The sequence below is a fragment of the Suricata suricatta genome, chromosome 12 (genome assembly GCF_006229205.1).
Source record: "Suricata suricatta isolate VVHF042 chromosome 12, meerkat_22Aug2017_6uvM2_HiC, whole genome shotgun sequence".
NCBI classification, from domain to species: Eukaryota; Metazoa; Chordata; class Mammalia; order Carnivora; family Herpestidae; genus Suricata; species Suricata suricatta.
The window spans coordinates 10,020,842-10,027,381 of NC_043711.1; positions in this window are offsets into that span (position 1 = coordinate 10,020,842).

Consider the following 6,540-nt stretch of genomic DNA (forward strand, 5'->3'; position numbering starts at 1 on the left):
TATATATATATATATATATTGGATGGAGGTCACATCTTAAAGAGCACAGGCACCTAGATCCCTGTGTGATTAGTTTTCAATAATCCACCTTTACTATGCAATCTCTAGTGTTCCATCCCGCAGTCCAAAACATAAGTATGAAGGTAATACAAATGCAAGTCCTGATGTTTCAGGCCTTGATGGTGTCGTTCTTGATGATTTCCCCAGGGATACCTTATTACTTTTCTTTTAATGTTTTGGTAGGCAGCAACACTGTCTTGTGATTTCCTCAGCACCTCCTACGATAATAGGCTCTTCACAGATCCTAAACACCATATGGCTACTGTGCCTCTTGCTGCCGGCATCTTGTCTAATGCTGCACCCCAGAGATTAGGCAGTCATAGCAGGATATGCTCATGGACCTAACCTGTGCTGTGTGAGGCAGAGTAGGATGAATGTCTCCTGATCACCTGACCCCAGAGGCCACCACTTGGATTGTAAGTGATAACTGTAATTTCTATTACCTGATTCACAGTTTTCCTAGCTGAAATTCCACAGATCCTTTCAAACACTAGTATGCAGGTAAATGTTTATGGAACTATCTCTCAGAAGCAAAGACAAAAAGAAACAGGGAAAGCAAGAAGAAAGGAAGAACATAAGAACAAGTGAATAAAGAAGAGAGCTTACTTGTAGCATTTGCCATTTTCCACAGTATAAGTACTTTCAAATTGTCCAATATCAAGGCACCAATTTTAGTTCAGATCAGAGAACTCATGAACCATTATAAGCTAGGTAGTGACATCACCTCAGAGCCTTTGGGTTGTGTTTGGAAAAAAATGTAAAGCATTTGTTGCCATTTTACAGCCTTCCATCAGGTGTAAATGATTCCATCAATTGAGGCTCTGGACCAGTGAGCAGTCAGGACTCATAGATAGAAATTATGACCCTTCAGTGTGGTGACTCTGGTCAATCTTTTCTTCATGTTCATTAGAGGTGTTTTTTTTAGTTTTTGGTTTGTGTTTTTCTTTTATTAATTTATTTAGTTACACAAATCGATGGGCCTATCATTTGTATGCTGCCTATCATTTTTGTTTCTTTGAGACACCATGATGAATCTGCCATTTCCAAAAATGAACTATTGTGATCTCATCAAGATAAAAAGCTTCTGCATTGCAAAGGAAACAATTAAAAAAAGTAAAGGCATATGACAGAATGGAAAAAGATAGTGGCAAATGGCATATTGTACAAAGGGCTAGAATCCAAAAACTACAAGGAACTCACCAAACTCCACACCCGAAAAACGAATAATCCAGTGAGGAAATGGGCAGAAGACCTAAATGAGACTTCTCCAAAGAGAACATCCAGATGTCCAATAGGCACATGGAACGATGTTTAGTGTCACTCAGCATCAGGGAAATACAAATCAAAACCACATTGAGAGTGGCTAAAATGTACAAAGCAAGAGACTATAGATGCTGGTGAGGATGTGGACAGATGGGCACCCTCCTACACTGTTGGTGGCAATGTAACCTGATACTGCTGCTCTGGAAAACAGTGTGGAGTTCCTCAAAAAACATTGAATAGAATTCCCCTATGATCCAGCAATAGTTCTGCTGAGGATCTACCCAAGGGATACAGAAATGCTGATACAAAGGGGTACGTGTACCCCAATGTTCATAGCGGCACTTTCAACAATAGCTAAATCATGGAAAGAGCATCAATGTCCATCACCTGATGAATAGATATATATATATATATATATATATATATATATACAATGGAACACTACATGACAATGAGAAGAAAATAAAATCTGGCCATTTGTAGCAAAATGAATGGATGTAGGGGGAGCCATGTTCAGCGAAATAAGTCAGGTGGAGAAGGACAGATACCATATGTTTTCACTCATAGGTTTAACAGGAAAAACATAATGGGAGACCATGGGAATGGGAAAGGAGGGGGGAAAGAGTTAGGGAGAGGGTGTGAGGCAAATCATGAGAGACCTTTGAATTTTGAGCACAAACTGATGGCTGAAGAGGGAGCGGGGAAGGGGAAATGGGGTGTGGGTCATAGAGAGGGGCTTTGTGGGGAAGAGCACTGGGTGTTATATGGAAACCAACTTGGCAATAAACTATTAAAAGATTGCTTTCCTTAGTAAGCAACACTCATCTAGCCCCTCTTCCTCCCACTTCCCTCCATCATCCCTCAGTTTGTTTGCTATCTAAGAAATTCTTAGGATTTGTTTTCCTTCCCTTCCCCTTCCTCTCCTGTCTTATTTCTTAAATTCCACATATGAGAAATCATATTAGAACATTATGTCTATGGAGAGGAGATGAATATTTCATTAATGAGACTCATGGGAATTCAGCACCTTCAGCCACAGAAATTGAAAATGCCTCTGCTGCACCTACTGATGTTGACTCGTAAAATCTCAGGTGATTCTGTGTCTTTGAGAACCTTCAAGAATAGGGCCATGTCTCTTCCTTCCTGGGGATATAGCTACCAATTGCATCAATCATCCATTGCAGAAAGCAGGTCATTGATCTCATGCTGTTTCGTGCTAACGTCTAGGTGAGCTACAGCATCTCCAGAAGTGTTGGGGAAATGTGATATGGTGGTAGGGACCCCGTTATTGCTGATTATTTTGGGGGCATCAAGGGAAAATTAGTTAAAGAGCATTTAGTGTTGCCAGTTTTGACTAGTAAGTATTTGATTCTGGAGGGAAACTTGGGATACACTCAACCATCTCTCCCTGATCTGTCTCCTCCAGAATTAGTACTTCATCAATGGGCTTTCATCTCTCAATAGTGTTTCCTCTGTTTTCATTTCTGGTTTTACATTGTTGGTTTAGCTGTTTATTGTTATTGAACCATTTGTTAATTGCAGTCATTTGACAAACTTTTCAGCAATTAATGTGAGGCAGACAGTACTATCTATTCTATGAACAAATACATGACTAAGATAGTATTTCTTCTGTCTTGGTACACACCGGTAAACAGAGTGAGAGATGTAAAAGTAAATAAATGTGTAAAAGTAAATAAATGTGATAAAATGATGTTGCATTGAAATCTGGGGAAGTAGATCCCCAAGTGCTGACTCTTTATTTTTAATTGTTTTCAAAAAGGATGACTTTTTCAAGGGTGTTCGTGAGCCTTTGCATATAAGTCTATAGGTACTGAGGCTTGACAGTGGTGTTGGAATTCTTTTGGGGGGAAGAAGGCAGTGAGTAGTCCATGAAGAAACAGCAGCAGAGGAAATTTAGAGACTAAGTAAAGCAGCAGCTGTGTTGCTTGATAGAAATCCTTCTTATTGTTTCACTATCCATCAGGAACTGGGTCTGCAGAATGAACCCACAGTGAGACCAAAGAAATTTATGTTTTGCCAGTGGGTTGAAATTTAATTCTGAAATTAGTGACTAGTAAGTGCAGGTATTATGTCAAGGATAGCTATGAACAGGTCTGCTTTATGAAAAAGCGACCCAAGTGATTGTGAGGAAGAAACTATTACTGCGTTCAGAGTGTGAGAGGGATATTGATGAATAGAAATAACACCACGAGCATGAAATGGTAGGCAAGATGGGTCTCTGAGGGGGTGGATACAAAACTTCAGATGAATTTTTTCATTCATTCTTAAATGTGTTCCAGAAGCAATGCCAGATGTGGTCAGTTTATTGAATTTTTTTCAAACGATGTATGTGGCATCATTATTTTATTTTATTGATAGAAAGTGAAAGCAGTGCGACTGTTTATACACAGTATATAATGGAGTCTTAGGGACATGTTTCCAAAGATTTTGCATTTCATTAATTATTACATTTTGCAATCAACTCAATTGTTTAACAGTTGTACATTTAGAAAAACATTTTCTGTGATAGTTCAGAGAGTTCAATAAGCTCCCTTACCAGTTTCTGTTGTTATGAAGATAGCTATCTCTCCCATGTTTCATTTAATTTTTCTCTTTGCTGAGTTCCACACACTGACTTTTTCTTACTTCCTTTGTTCTTGAAAGCAATTGATAGTTTTGAGGACTACTGGTCAGGCATTCTGTAAAATAATCTTCTTGGACACACTTTATTCATTATTCATGAGTAGACCATGGCCGTGGATATTGGACATGAAGACCAGGGTGTGAAAATGCTATGTTCATCTCATGCTATCAAGGGTTCACACTTTCAACAAAACTAATTCTCACTGGTGTTGATACTGAATTCCTGGCTGCCATGGGTTTTGTCAGATTTCTCCACTATGGTTATTCATTCAGTACTCCTGTAGGGATTGTCCATGTGCAGCCCCATGTGTAACTAGTGGGAGTTTTCTTTCACTTCTCTGAGAGCAAAATATCTCTGTAAGTCATTGTTATTCTTCTGCACTTGAGAGTGTTTCTTGTCATTATTGTTTAATTATTTATTTTGGTGTAGGCTTCCTGAAATTTAGTATATAATCTGGGTTTATTTTGATGCTCCAATTGTTCCAGCTTTGGCAATGGGGATCCCCTTCAGCTAGCTGACATGTCTGCTTGGCATGTGCCCATCATTCTTGGCTTTTGAGGGTAGTGTAACATTCCTGTCCTACAGGAAAAGATGGTCCTGCTTCTTGTATTTCCGTTCTATCCCTGAAAGCAGTCCTTTCTGCAAGGGGCCCGGTTCCATCTGATTGGAACAGGGGATTAGAACCAAGACACAGGAGCCAGCTGTGCTTGTTGCTACTAGGGCCTCTATATCCCAGGAGCTGACCTGGCTAGGCACCATATGAGCGTTTACTACTCTGTGTCTATGCAGACATCCATGCACGCATACATATGTAAGCCTCTGTATCTATGTTAAGCTAAAGCAAGTTCTCACTGATGACTCCAACTCTGATTCGTTACCACAAGGCTCATAATAGCCTCTCCACCTTGCCTACATGTAAACTCCCACATCGAATGTGATAACCTCATTCCCACCATTTGCTGGCCATTTCCTTATATTTTCAAATTAGTTCAAAAGTGCAGAAGTATCAGCATTGTTAACAATACCTTCTGTGATATACCTTTTTCAAGTATGGTGCAGTGCTTCTGTGCACTTTCTTTCATCTCCAGGTTTCAGAGTCCACTCATTTTCAAAATCATGTATTTCTGCACTGCACTTTTTTTTTTTTTTTTTTTTTTTTTTGCCCACCTGCTTTACTGAGATTGTCTCATACAATTGAAATACAGTTAGGTTGGTTTTTTCACATGGTGCATTTCTTACTGTGTTTAGCTGTTCAACTGAGTTTTGTGAGTGTTGATTTGTATTCTCCAACTTTGCTGAATCCATGTATTATTTTTAATGTTTTTCCTGTTTTCAATGCTAGCTTATTTTGTTAAAATAAGATCACTTTTTCTATGAGCATTCATATTATTCTTCCTTTCTAATTTTGATGAATTTCATTTCCTTTTCTCTCTTCTTCCTTCCTCCCCCCTTCCCTCTCATTTTTTCATCCCTCTGCCCCTTTGTCTTCATTCCTCTTTTCATTCTTTTTTCTTTCTCCTACCCTCCCTCCCTCCTTCCATTCCTTCCTTATTACCTCCCTCTATCCTTCCATCTTCCTCCCTCTATTTCTCTTTCTTTCCCTTCCTTCCTTCTTTCCTTCCTTCCTCCCTCCCTCCATTCCTCTTTCCCTTCCTCCTTCCCTCCCTGTCTTCTGTCCTTCCTCCCTTCCTTCTTTCCTTCCTTCCCTCCACCTTCTTTCTTTTTCTATTCTTTCTGTCTTTCTTTTCTTTTTTCCTTGTTTCCATCTTTCTTTCTTTTTTCTGCTTTCTCTATTTCATGGCTAATTTCTCTGTGTAAAACTTTCAATTCCATATAGCATAGAGGGCATGAAAGCAGACATGCTTATCTTTTACATATAGAGGAGGTGTTTTCTGCCTTTCATTATTGAGATTAGTGTTACAGGTCAGTTTTCACAATGACCTATATCATGTTGAGGAATTTTCCATCTATCTCAGGTTCTTGAATGTTGTTATTATGGAAGAATGCTAAATTTTGTCCAAGTCTTTCTGTATTAGTGGAGATAATCATGTGCTTTTATCCTTCATTCTGTTAATGTGGTATACTATCTGAGGGATTTTCATAAATTAAACCATCCTTGCCTTGCAGTAATAAACCCCTCTTGGCACGTGAACAATCTTTTTCTACACCATGATCACAAGGTTGCTATGCTTGAATGAGTAATACTTAGTCAAAGACTTTCACATCAGTATTCTTTGGGAATATTGTTCTGTACTTTTCTTGCAATGTCTTTTTATGGCTTTGATATCAGTGCAATGCTGGCCTAATGGAATAAAGTAGGAAGTATTTCCCCTTGAATCTTTTTTGGAAGAAATTAAGAAAGATTGATATTCATTCTTCTATTTCTGTGTGGTCCTTGTGATGCTTAACGATGACTACTCCATTGGAATTCCTATTCGTCGGAAATGTGTAAGAACTATAGAATGAAGCATGTTGAAAACATGCTAGTCTTAATTCTTAATTTCTCTTAATTTCTGTGATCATGCTGGTGCCTTTACAAAGCCCTTGTCTCTGTTCCAGCTGTTTGCATCAGT